Source organism: Eucyclogobius newberryi, unplaced genomic scaffold (genome assembly GCF_026437365.1).
Source record: "Eucyclogobius newberryi isolate DKJ021-1_F unplaced genomic scaffold, fEucNew1.0.hap1 SCAF_46, whole genome shotgun sequence".
NCBI lineage: Eukaryota > Metazoa > Chordata > Actinopteri > Gobiiformes > Gobiidae > Eucyclogobius > Eucyclogobius newberryi.
In genome coordinates, this window is record NW_027316123.1 from 473,756 (window position 1) to 486,553 (window position 12,798).

At 45.4% G+C, this 12,798-nt stretch overlaps 9 non-coding genes across 9 annotated transcripts; all 9 read left to right on the forward strand.

Moving 5' to 3' along the window:
- The first annotated feature begins 5 nt into the window (after positions 1–5).
- Positions 6–115, forward strand: trnal-caa (transfer RNA leucine (anticodon CAA)). The gene is made up of 2 exons: positions 6–43; positions 70–115. It is a non-coding gene; the product is annotated as a tRNA-Leu (tRNA).
- Positions 116–446: 331 nt separating this feature from the next.
- Positions 447–519, forward strand: trnak-cuu (transfer RNA lysine (anticodon CUU)). The gene has a single exon. It is a non-coding gene; the product is annotated as a tRNA-Lys (tRNA).
- A 2,252-nt stretch (positions 520–2,771) lies between these two features.
- trnal-caa (transfer RNA leucine (anticodon CAA)) lies at positions 2,772–2,881 on the forward strand. Its single transcript has 2 exons — positions 2,772–2,809; positions 2,836–2,881. It is a non-coding gene; the product is annotated as a tRNA-Leu (tRNA).
- A 331-nt stretch (positions 2,882–3,212) lies between these two features.
- trnak-cuu (transfer RNA lysine (anticodon CUU)) lies at positions 3,213–3,285 on the forward strand. The gene has a single exon. It is a non-coding gene; the product is annotated as a tRNA-Lys (tRNA).
- A 2,692-nt stretch (positions 3,286–5,977) lies between these two features.
- On the forward strand, positions 5,978–6,050 carry trnak-cuu (transfer RNA lysine (anticodon CUU)). The gene has a single exon. It is a non-coding gene; the product is annotated as a tRNA-Lys (tRNA).
- Positions 6,051–8,302: 2,252 nt separating this feature from the next.
- On the forward strand, positions 8,303–8,412 carry trnal-caa (transfer RNA leucine (anticodon CAA)). Its single transcript has 2 exons — positions 8,303–8,340; positions 8,367–8,412. It is a non-coding gene; the product is annotated as a tRNA-Leu (tRNA).
- A 331-nt stretch (positions 8,413–8,743) lies between these two features.
- On the forward strand, positions 8,744–8,816 carry trnak-cuu (transfer RNA lysine (anticodon CUU)). Its single transcript has one exon. It is a non-coding gene; the product is annotated as a tRNA-Lys (tRNA).
- A 2,252-nt stretch (positions 8,817–11,068) lies between these two features.
- On the forward strand, positions 11,069–11,178 carry trnal-caa (transfer RNA leucine (anticodon CAA)). Its single transcript has 2 exons — positions 11,069–11,106; positions 11,133–11,178. It is a non-coding gene; the product is annotated as a tRNA-Leu (tRNA).
- A 331-nt stretch (positions 11,179–11,509) lies between these two features.
- On the forward strand, positions 11,510–11,582 carry trnak-cuu (transfer RNA lysine (anticodon CUU)). The gene has a single exon. It is a non-coding gene; the product is annotated as a tRNA-Lys (tRNA).
- The last annotated feature ends 1,216 nt before the right edge of the window (positions 11,583–12,798 follow it).

Sequence of the window (12,798 nt, forward strand, 5' to 3'; positions counted from 1 at the left end):
AAAGTGTCAGGATGGCCGAGCGGTCTAAGGCGCCAGACTCAAGGTAAACTCCTTCCTCGCCACAGGGGATTCTGGTCTCTGAATGGAGGCGTGGGTTCAAATCCCACTCCTGACAAAAAAAAAATATTTCCTTTGGAAAGGAAGCCATTTTTACACCCTAATTTACAAGCACAAATGTGTGACAATGGATGAAAAATTGTCGTATTGGCTTAAGATTTCAAATGAAGTGTTACTTCCAATGATGAATTGTGATGTGATGGCCAATCTACTACGTAGATGCTGTACTGTCAAAGCATTGAGTACATTCAGAGTGAACTGTATCATATGTCTTATACTGTAATTGTGACCACTCACTGAGAAATTAAAGTGACAGATTAATTTACCAGACTTAGTACTGAAAAATTCTGGGTTTTCATTATGACCTTTTTTTGACTTTTGGACAGCCAGCCTGGCTAGCTCAGTCGGTAGAGCATGAGACTCTTAATCTCGGGGTCGTGGGTTCGAGCCCCACGTCGGGCGGAGTTGATTTGAAGCTTTATGGACTGCTTGCCATTACAACCCGTGAAATCTTGGTCATAAATTTTCTTCTGTTGGAACCGAAAGAAGAAGAATTAATCCCTCTGTAACAATGAGATTTCAACTATTTCACTCAATTCTCATCACCTGTTAAAGTCATCTCTTTATATGGACTGTACATAATTGGAAAGACTTCATCTAGTGTAAGGTTGCCAAAGCATTTACTTTGTACTGATTTTTGGAACGTTATCTTCGAGATAAGGGAGCTCAATGTCAGCATCGCTGAAATGTCCAAGGTGTCAGGGTCAAGGTAAACTCCTACCTAAGCGTAAGCAAATTTGGTCTACAAGTGGAGGAATGGGTTCTAATCCCACTCCTGACAATGGGTTTGTCCTATATTTGACCTCATTGCAAGTGTAGGGGAATGGAGATGGACATTCCACGGCCAGATAACAGAAAAACTCTCTTTGAACATTGGGGGGTTTTCTTTCTCCCTCTCTCCCTCACCGCAGGGAGCCGCTGTGACTTTGGCGATAACAGACCTTCTCCCCCACAGTCTTACAGGAGGACGCCCCGATGAAAACTATGTTTTATGTGATTATGCCATGAATGTTTGTCCGAATCAACTCCGTACACCTCATGTTTCACCTTGTGTTACGTATTTTTCCACTGTTTAAGGTTTTATATTCCCAATGCTTTAACTCAAGTGCCCATCACAGGTGAAAGAAGATGTAAAATGTATCTACCTCAAGGAATAATGTGCACAAACTGCCAAAAGTGTTTAACGTGTCGTCGCAGTAGCGCCCGCCCCTTTCGCTCCCAGCGTGCCCTGCGGCGCTAGGTGACAAAAAGACGCTCCGAGCTTGGAACGCTCTCTTCTCCTCTCTTCTCTTCTTGCTCTCTTCTTCCTTTTTTTTTGTTCAAGCCTTTGTCTATCTCTTTGAAGCCGTCTCCACGGACCAGCCTGTTTACTTTTCCTTTGTCTCAACAAAGCGTCCGCCACGTGGGTCGACAAGACTAGGCCAGCCTCATCGCCCCCCTGAACTCTGAAAACACCTGGAAACACCTGGAACTAAGCTTAAGCGCTAAACCGGACAGAGACTTTCTTTTCTACTTCGCTTCTACTATTTTTGAAGTAATCTACCCCGTGTACGTGGATCAGCGCTACGTTCTCATCTGAGTAAAGGCCGCGTGAGGAGCTAACACCCAGCTAAAGCGTTCTACCGCTAAGGAACTCCCGGACATCGCCACGCGCCACCTCGCGCCACCGCTGCCGCCCCGCGTCACGGACATCGCGGCACGCCACTGCCTTCGCCCGCCACACCGCTCCACGCGCCGCCTCGCGCCACCGCTGCCGCCCCGCGTCACGGATATCGCGGCACGCCACTGCCTTCGCCCGCCACACCGCTCCACGCCGCTGCCTCGCCACGGATCTCGTCCGCGGACAAGGACCAGCCGGACCGAGTTCTACAAAATCGTAAGCCGACTTCAGTGTGCGGTTCTTTTGTGGCGTGATTTGGGTAGAACTCAGCTGTTCCTCCTCCCTTAGCTTCTCACTTTCCCTCTTTTTGATATAGATTAGCATAGACACGTTTGATTATCAAAGGCAAAACCCTGGTTTAACATTATCTGCATGAAATCTGCTGTTAAATCTGATATAACATCACCTGTGATTTACCTGTGCGCATTTCTGCTCCGGTGCCCTTTTTGATTGCCCTTTTGATAAATAAACTACACGAAAGAGTTATTGACTATTGTTTGTTTGATTAGACTATGCGTAAGTCCCTGAATCGTGAAACACCCTTCAGACCTTTTAACGAGCGCGATTAAGGACCGTATCTTAGCTTTTTGGGTTTTACCCTGGTGCCCCGTCTTGTCTCGTTTCTGCTAAGAAATCTTCCTTAATCGTAAACTGAATACCTGTAGTTTGAGACCCTACACAAGGATGTGAATAGCCTGTTGGCTCCTGCTTCACTAAAGGTTCTATATCCATTCAATACACAGCTTTCTTGGATGCACTACTGCTGTTACGGCTCTCGACTGACATCTCAATTGCAATAGACTTTAAAACGAAGCATTAGCTTGATGTGGACTTTTAAAGGACGCAGTAGTTTGATGTGACAACAACCACATCAAACTCCTTTAAAAAGAGACAGCAGTTTGATGTGTTTTTTTACCAAAGTATAGGTACGGTCATTTGTGCTACTGTAATAACGGATCTGATTCTGTATACTCACAGTTCACATAAATAAAGTGTCAGGATGGCCGAGCGGTCTAAGGCGCCAGACTCAAGGTAAACTCCTTCCTCGCCACAGGGGATTCTGGTCTCTGAATGGAGGCGTGGGTTCAAATCCCACTCCTGACAAAAAAAAAATATTTCCTTTGGAAAGGAAGCCATTTTTACACCCTAATTTACAAGTACATATGTGTGACAATGGATGAAAAATTGTCGTATTGGCTTAAGATTTCAAATGAAGTGTTACTTCCAATGATGAATTGTGATGTGATGGCCAATCTACTACGTAGATGCTGTACTGTCAAAGCATTGAGTACATTCAGAGTGAACTGTATCATATGTCTTATACTGTAATTGTGACCACTCACTGAGAAATTAAAGTGACAGATTAATTTACCAGACTTAGTACTGAAAAATTCTGGGTTTTCATTATGACCTTTTTTTGCCTTTTGGGCAGCCAGCCTGGCTAGCTCAGTCGGTAGAGCATGAGACTCTTAATCTCAGGGTCGTGGGTTCGAGCCCCACGTTGGGCGGAGTTAATTTTAAGCTTTATGGACTGCTCGCCATTACAACCCGTGAAATCTTGGTCATAAATTTTCTTCTGTTGGAACCGAAAGAAGAAGAATTAAACCCTCTGTAACAATGAGATTTGAACTATTTCACTCAATTCTCATCACCTGTTAAAGTCATCTCTTTATATGGACTGTACATAATTGGAAAGACTTCATCTAGTGTAAGGTTGCCAAAGCATTTACTTTGTACTGATTTTTGGAACGTTATCTTCGAGATAAGGGAGCTCAATGTCAGCATCGCTGAAATGTCCAAGGTGTCAGGGTCAAGGTAAACTCCTACCTAAGCGTAAGCAAATTTGGTCTACAAGTGGAGGAATGGGTTCTAATCCCACTCCTGACAATGGGTTTGTCCTATATTTGACCTCATTGCAAGTGTAGGGGAATGGAGATGGACATTCCACGGCCAGATAACAGAAAAACTCTCTTTGAACATTGGGGGGTTTTCTTTCTCCCTCTCTCCCTCACCGCAGGGAGCCGCTGTGACTTTGGCGATAACAGACCTTCTCCCCCACAGTCTTAAAGGAGGACGCCCTGATGAAAACTATGTTTTATGTGATTATGCCATGAATGTTTGTCCGAATCAACTCCGTACACCTCATGTTTCACCTTGTGTTACGTATTTTTCCACTGTTTAAGGTTTTATATTCCCAATGCTTTAACTCGAGTGCCCATCACAGGTGAAAGAAGATGTAAAATGTATCTACCTCAAGGAATAATGTGCACAAACTGCCAAAAGTGTTTAACGTGTCGTCGCAGTAGCGCCCGCCCCTTTCGCTCCCAGCGTGCCCTGCGGCGCTAGGTGACAAAAAGACGCTCCGAGCTTGGAACGCTCTCTTCTCCTCTCTTCTCTTCTTGCTCTCTTCTTCCTTTTTTTTTGTTCAAGCCTTTGTCTATCTCTTTGAAGCCGTCTCCACGGACGAGCCTGTTTATTTTTCCTTTGTCTCAACAAAGCGTCCGCCACGTGGGTCGACAAGACTAGGCCAGCCTCATCGCCCCCCTGAACTCTGAAAACACCTGGAAACACCTGGAACTAAGCTTAAGCGCTAAACCGGACAGAGACTTTCTTTTCTACTTCGCTTCTACTATTTTTGAAGTAATCTACGCCGTTTACGTGGATCAGCGCTACGTTCTCATCTGAGTAAAGGCCGCGTGAGGAGCTAACACGCAGCTAAAGCGTTCTACCGCTAAGGAACTCCCGGACATCGCCACGCGCCACCTCGCGCCACCGCTGCCGCCCCGCGTCACGGACATCGCGGCACGCCACTGCCTTCGCCCGCCACACCGCTCCACGCGCCGCCTCGCGCCACCGCTGCCGCCCCGCGTCACGGATATCGCGGCACGCCACTGCCTTCGCCCGCCACACCGCTCCACGCCGCTGCCTCGCCACGGATCTCGTCCGCGGACAAGGACCAGCCGGACCGAGTTCTACAAAATCGTAAGCCGACTTCAGTGTGCGGTTCTTTTGTGGCGTGATTTGGGTAGAACTCAGCTGTTCCTCCTCCCTTAGCTTCTCACTTTCCCTCTTTTTGATATAGATTAGCATAGACACGTTTGATTATCAAAGGCAAAACCCTGGTTTAACATTATCTGCATGAAATCTGCTGTTAAATCTGATATAACATCACCTGTGATTTACCTGTGCGCATTTCTGCTCCGGTGCCCTTTTTGATTGCCCTTTTGATAAATAAACTACACGAAAGAGTTATTGACTATTGTTTGTTTGATTAGACTATGCGTAAGTCCCTGAATCGTGAAACACCCTTCAGACCTTTTAACGAGCGCGATTAAGGACCGTATCTTAGCTTTTTGGGTTTTACCCTGGTGCCCCGTCTTGTCTCGTTTCTGCTAAGAAATCTTCCTTAATCGTAAACTGAATACCTGTAGTTTGAGACCCTACACAAGGATGTGAATAGCCTGTTGGCTCCTGCTTCACTAAAGGTTCTATATCCATTCAATACACAGCTTTCTTGGATGCACTACTGCTGTTACGGCTCTCGACTGACATCTCAATTGCAATAGACTTTAAAACGAAGCATTAGCTTGATGTGGACTTTTAAAGGACGCAGTAGTTTGATGTGACAACAACCACATCAAACTCCTTTAAAAAGAGACAGCAGTTTGATGTGTTTTTTTACCAAAGTATAGGTACGGTCATTTGTGCTACTGTAATAACGGATCTGATTCTGTATACTCACAGTTCACATAAATAAAGTGTCAGGATGGCCGAGCGGTCTAAGGCGCCAGACTCAAGGTAAACTCCTTCCTCGCCACAGGGGATTCTGGTCTCTGAATGGAGGCGTAGGTTCAAATCCCGTCCTGACAAAAAAAAAATATTTCCTTTGGAAAGGAAGCCATTTTTACACCCTAATTTACAAGCACATATGTGTGACAATGGATGAAAAATTGTCGTATTGGCTTAAGATTTCAAATGAAGTGTTACTTCCAATGATGAATTGTGATGTGATGGCCAATCTACTACGTAGATGCTGTACTGTCAAAGCATTGAGTACATTCAGAGTGAACTGTATCATATGTCTTATACTGTAATTGTGACCACTCACTGAGAAATTAAAGTGACAGATTAATTTACCAGACTTAGTACTGAAAAATTCTGGGTTTTCATTATGACCTTTTTTTGCCTTTTGGGCAGCCAGCCTGGCTAGCTCAGTCGGTAGAGCATGAGACTCTTAATCTCAGGGTCGTGGGTTCGAGCCCCACGTTGGGCGGAGTTAATTTTAAGCTTTATGGACTGCTCGCCATTACAACCCGTGAAATCTTGGTCATAAATTTTCTTCTGTTGGAACCGAAAGAAGAAGAATTAAACCCTCTGTAACAATGAGATTTGAACTATTTCACTCAATTATCATCACCTGTTAAAGTCATCTCTTTATATGGACTGTACATAATTGGAAAGACTTCATCTAGTGTAAGGTTGCCAAAGCATTTACTTTGTACTGATTTTTGGAACGTTATCTTCGAGATAAGGGAGCTCAATGTCAGCATCGCTGAAATGTCCAAGGTGTCAGGGTCAAGGTAAACTCCTACCTAAGCGTAAGCAAATTTGGTCTACAAGTGGAGGAATGGGTTCTAATCCCACTCCTGACAATGGGTTTGTCCTATATTTGACCTCATTGCAAGTGTAGGGGAATGGAGATGGACATTCCACGGCCAGATAACAGAAAATCTCTCTTTGAACATTGGGGGGTTTTCTTTCTCCCTCTCTCCCTCATCGCAGGGAGCCGCTGTGACTTTGGCGATAACAGACCTTCTCCCCCACAGTCTTACAGGAGGACGCCCCGATGAAAACTATGTTTTATGTGATTATGCCATGAATGTTTGTCCGAATCAACTCCGTACACCTCATGTTTCACCTTGTGTTACGTATTTTTCCACTGTTTAAGGTTTTATATTCCCAATGCTTTAACTCGAGTGCCCATCACAGGTGAAAGAAGATGTAAAATGTATCTACCTCAAGGAATAATGTGCACAAACTGCCAAAAGTGTTTAACGTGTCGTCGCAGTAGCGCCCGCCCCTTTCGCTCCCAGCGTGCCCTGCGGCGCTAGGTGACAAAAAGACGCTCCGAGCTTGGAACGCTCTCTTCTCCTCTCTTCTCTTCTTGCTCTCTTCTTCCTTTTTTTTTGTTCAAGCCTTTGTCTATCTCTTTGAAGCCGTCTCCACGGACGAGCCTCTTTACTTTTCCTTTGTCTCAACAAAGCGTCCGCCACGTGGGTCGACAAGACTAGGCCAGCCTCATCGCCCCCCTGAACTCTGAAAACACCTGGAAACACCTGGAACTAAGCTTAAGCGCTAAACCGGACAGAGACTTTCTTTTCTACTTCGCTTCTACTATTTTTGAAGTAATCTACGCCGTTTACGTGGATCAGCGCTACGTTCTCATCTGAGTAAAGGCCGCGTGAGGAGCTAACACGCAGCTAAAGCGTTCTACCGCTAAGGAACTCCCGGACATCGCCACGCGCCACCTCGCGCCACCGCTGCCGCCCCGCGTCACGGACATCGCGGCACGCCACTGCCTTCGCCCGCCACACCGCTCCACGCGCCGCCTCGCGCCACCGCTGCCGCCCCGCGTCACGGATATCGCGGCACGCCACTGCCTTCGCCCGCCACACCGCTCCACGCCGCTGCCTCGCCACGGATCTCGTCCGCGGACAAGGACCAGCCGGACCGAGTTCTACAAAATCGTAAGCCGACTTCAGTGTGCGGTTCTTTTGTGGCGTGATTTGGGTAGAACTCAGCTGTTCCTCCTCCCTTAGCTTCTCACTTTCCCTCTTTTTGATATAGATTAGCATAGACACGTTTGATTATCAAAGGCAAAACCCTGGTTTAACATTATCTGCATGAAATCTGCTGTTAAATCTGATATAACATCACCTGTGATTTACCTGTGCGCATTTCTGCTCCGGTGCCCTTTTTGATTGCCCTTTTGATAAATAAACTACACGAAAGAGTTATTGACTATTGTTTGTTTGATTAGACTATGCGTAAGTCCCTGAATCGTGAAACACCCTTCAGACCTTTTAACGAGCGCGATTAAGGACCGTATCTTAGCTTTTTGGGTTTTACCCTGGTGCCCCGTCTTGTCTCGTTTCTGCTAAGAAATCTTCCTTAATCGTAAACTGAATACCTGTAGTTTGAGACCCTACACAAGGATGTGAATAGCCTGTTGGCTCCTGCTTCACTAAAGGTTCTATATCCATTCAATACACAGCTTTCTTGGATGCACTACTGCTGTTACGGCTCTCGACTGACATCTCAATTGCAATAGACTTTAAAACGAAGCATTAGCTTGATGTGGACTTTTAAAGGACGCAGTAGTTTGATGTGACAACAACCACATCAAACTCCTTTAAAAAGAGACAGCAGTTTGATGTGTTTTTTTACCAAAGTATAGGTACGGTCATTTGTGCTACTTTAATAACGGATATGATTCTGTATACTCACAGTTCACATAAATAAAGTGTCAGGATGGCCGAGCGGTCTAAGGCGCCAGACTCAAAGTAAACTCCTTCCTCGCCACAGGGGATTCTGGTCTCTGAATGGAGGCGTGGGTTCAAATCCCACTCCTGACAAAAAAAAAATATTTCCTTTGGAAAGGAAGCCATTTTTACACCCTAATTTACAAGCACATATGTGTGACAATGGATGAAAAATTGTCGTATTGGCTTAAGATTTCAAATGAAGTGTTACTTCCAATGATGAATTGTGATGTGATGGCCAATCTACTACGTAGATGCTGTACTGTCAAAGCATTGAGTACATTCAGAGTGAACTGTATCATATGTCTTATACTGTAATTGTGACCACTCACTGAGAAATTAAAGTGACAGATTAATTTACCAGACTTAGTACTGAAAAATTCTGGTTTTTCATTATGACCTTTTTTTGCCTTTTGGGCAGCCAGCCTGGCTAGCTCAGTCGGTAGAGCATGAGACTCTTAATCTCAGGGTCGTGGGTTCGAGCCCCACGTTGGGCGGAGTTAATTTTAAGCTTTATGGACTGCTCGCCATTACAACCCGTGAAATCTTGGTCATAAATTTTCTTCTGTTGGAACCGAAAGAAGAAGAATTAAACCCTCTGTAACAATGAGATTTGAACTATTTCACTCAATTATCATCACCTGTTAAAGTCATCTCTTTATATGGACTGTACATAATTGGAAAGACTTCATCTAGTGTAAGGTTGCCAAAGCATTTACTTTGTACTGATTTTTGGAACGTTATCTTCGAGATAAGGGAGCTCAATGTCAGCATCGCTGAAATGTCCAAGGTGTCAGGGTCAAGGTAAACTCCTACCTAAGCGTAAGCAAATTTGGTCTACAAGTGGAGGAATGGGTTCTAATCCCACTCCTGACAATGGGTTTGTCCTATATTTGACCTCATTGCAAGTGTAGGGGAATGGAGATGGACATTCCACGGCCAGATAACAGAAAATCTCTCTTTGAACATTGGGGGGTTTTCTTTCTCCCTCTCTCCCTCATCGCAGGGAGCCGCTGTGACTTTGGCGATAACAGACCTTCTCCCCCACAGTCTTACAGGAGGACGCCCCGATGAAAACTATGTTTTATGTGATTATGCCATGAATGTTTGTCCGAATCAACTCCGTACACCTCATGTTTCACCTTGTGTTACGTATTTTTCCACTGTTTAAGGTTTTATATTCCCAATGCTTTAACTCGAGTGCCCATCACAGGTGAAAGAAGATGTAAAATGTATCTACCTCAAGGAATAATGTGCACAAACTGCCAAAAGTGTTTAACGTGTCGTCGCAGTAGCGCCCGCCCCTTTCGCTCCCAGCGTGCCCTGCGGCGCTAGGTGACAAAAAGACGCTCCGAGCTTGGAACGCTCTCTTCTCCTCTCTTCTCTTCTTGCTCTCTTCTTCCTTTTTTTTTGTTCAAGCCTTTGTCTATCTCTTTGAAGCCGTCTCCACGGACGAGCCTCTTTACTTTTCCTTTGTCTCAACAAAGCGTCCGCCACGTGGGTCGACAAGACTAGGCCAGCCTCATCGCCCCCCTGAACTCTGAAAACACCTGGAAACACCTGGAACTAAGCTTAAGCGCTAAACCGGACAGAGACTTTCTTTTCTACTTCGCTTCTACTATTTTTGAAGTAATCTACGCCGTTTACGTGGATCAGCGCTACGTTCTCATCTGAGTAAAGGCCGCGTGAGGAGCTAACACGCAGCTAAAGCGTTCTACCGCTAAGGAACTCCCGGACATCGCCACGCGCCACCTCGCGCCACCGCTGCCGCCCCGCGTCACGGACATCGCGGCACGCCACTGCCTTCGCCCGCCACACCGCTCCACGCGCCGCCTCGCGCCACCGCTGCCGCCCCGCGTCACGGATATCGCGGCACGCCACTGCCTTCGCCCGCCACACCGCTCCACGCCGCTGCCTCGCCACGGATCTCGTCCGCGGACAAGGACCAGCCGGACCGAGTTCTACAAAATCGTAAGCCGACTTCAGTGTGCGGTTCTTTTGTGGCGTGATTTGGGTAGAACTCAGCTGTTCCTCCTCCCTTAGCTTCTCACTTTCCCTCTTTTTGATATAGATTAGCATAGACACGTTTGATTATCAAAGGCAAAACCCTGGTTTAACATTATCTGCATGAAATCTGCTGTTAAATCTGATATAACATCACCTGTGATTTACCTGTGCGCATTTCTGCTCCGGTGCCCTTTTTGATTGCCCTTTTGATAAATAAACTACACGAAAGAGTTATTGACTATTGTTTGTTTGATTAGACTATGCGTAAGTCCCTGAATCGTGAAACACCCTTCAGACCTTTTAACGAGCGCGATTAAGGACCGTATCTTAGCTTTTTGGGTTTTACCCTGGTGCCCCGTCTTGTCTCGTTTCTGCTAAGAAATCTTCCTTAATCGTAAACTGAATACCTGTAGTTTGAGACCCTACACAAGGATGTGAATAGCCTGTTGGCTCCTGCTTCACTAAAGGTTCTATATCCATTCAATACACAGCTTTCTTGGATGCACTACTGCTGTTACGGCTCTCGACTGACATCTCAATTGCAATAGACTTTAAAACGAAGCATTAGCTTGATGTGGACTTTTAAAGGACGCAGTAGTTTGATGTGACAACAACCACATCAAACTCCTTTAAAAAGAGACAGCAGTTTGATGTGTTTTTTTACCAAAGTATAGGTACGGTCATTTGTGCTACTTTAATAACGGATATGATTCTGTATACTCACAGTTCACATAAATAAAGTGTCAGGATGGCCGAGCGGTCTAAGGCGCCAGACTCAAAGTAAACTCCTTCCTCGCCACAGGGGATTCTGGTCTCTGAATGGAGGCGTGGGTTCAAATCCCACTCCTGACAAAAAAAAAATATTTCCTTTGGAAAGGAAGCCATTTTTACACCCTAATTTACAAGCACATATGTGTGACAATGGATGAAAAATTGTCGTATTGGCTTAAGATTTCAAATGAAGTGTTACTTCCAATGATGAATTGTGATGTGATGGCCAATCTACTACGTAGATGCTGTACTGTCAAAGCATTGAGTACATTCAGAGTGAACTGTATCATATGTCTTATACTGTAATTGTGACCACTCACTGAGAAATTAAAGTGACAGATTAATTTACCAGACTTAGTACTGAAAAATTCTGGGTTTTCATTATGACCTTTTTTTGCCTTTTGGGCAGCCAGCCTGGCTAGCTCAGTCGGTAGAGCATGAGACTCTTAATCTCAGGGTCGTGGGTTCGAGCCCCACGTTGGGCGGAGTTAATTTTAAGCTTTATGGACTGCTCGCCATTACAACCGGTGAAATCTTGGTCATAAATTTTCTTCTGTTGGAACCGAAAGAAGAAGAATTAAACCCTCTGTAACAATGAGATTTGAACTATTTCACTCAATTCTCATCACCTGTTAAAGTCATCTCTTTATATGGACTGTACATAATTGGAAAGACTTCATCTAGTGTAAGGTTGCCAAAGCATTTACTTTGTACTGATTTTTGGAACGTTATCTTCGAGATAAGGGAGCTCAATGTCAGCATCGCTGAAATGTCCAAGGTGTCAGGGTCAAGGTAAACTCCTACCTAAGCGTAAGCAAATTTGGTCTACAAGTGGAGGAATGGGTTCTAATCCCACTCCTGACAATGGGTTTGTCCTATATTTGACCTCATTGCAAGTGTAGGGGAATGGAGATGGATATTCCACGGCCAGATAACAGAAAAACTCTCTTTGAACATTGGGGGGTTTTCTTTCTCCCTCTCTCCCTCACCGTAGGGAGCCGCTGTGACTTTGGCGATAACAGACCTTCTCCCCCACAGTCTTACAGGAGGACGCCCCGATGAAAACTATGTTTTATGTGATTATGCCATGAATGTTTGTCCGAATCAACTCCGTACACCTCATGTTTCACCTTGTGTTACGTATTTTTCCACTGTTTAAGGTTTTATATTCCCAATGCTTTAACTCGAGTGCCCATCACAGGTGAAAGAAGATGTAAAATGTATCTACCTCAAGGAATAATGTGCACAAACTGCCAAAAGTGTTTAACGTGTCGTCGCAGTAGCGCCCGCCCCTTTCGCTCCCAGCGTGCCCTGCGGCGCTAGGTGACAAAAAGACGCTCCGAGCTTGGAACGCTCTCTTCTCCTCTCTTCTCTTCTTGCTCTCTTCTTCCTTTTTTTTTGTTCAAGCCTTTGTCTATCTCTTTGAAGCCGTCTCCACGGACGAGCCTGTTTACTTTTCCTTTGTCTCAACAAAGCGTCCGCCACGTGGGTCGACAAGACTAGGCCAGCCTCATCGCCCCCCTGAACTCTGAAAACACCTGGAAACACCTGGAACTAAGCTTAAGCGCTAAACCGGACAGAGACTTTCTTTTCTACTTCGCTTCTACTATTTTTGAAGTAATCTACCCCGTGTACGTGGATCAGCGCTACGTTCTCATCTGCGTAAAGGCCGCGTGAGGAGCTAACACGCAGCTAAAGCGT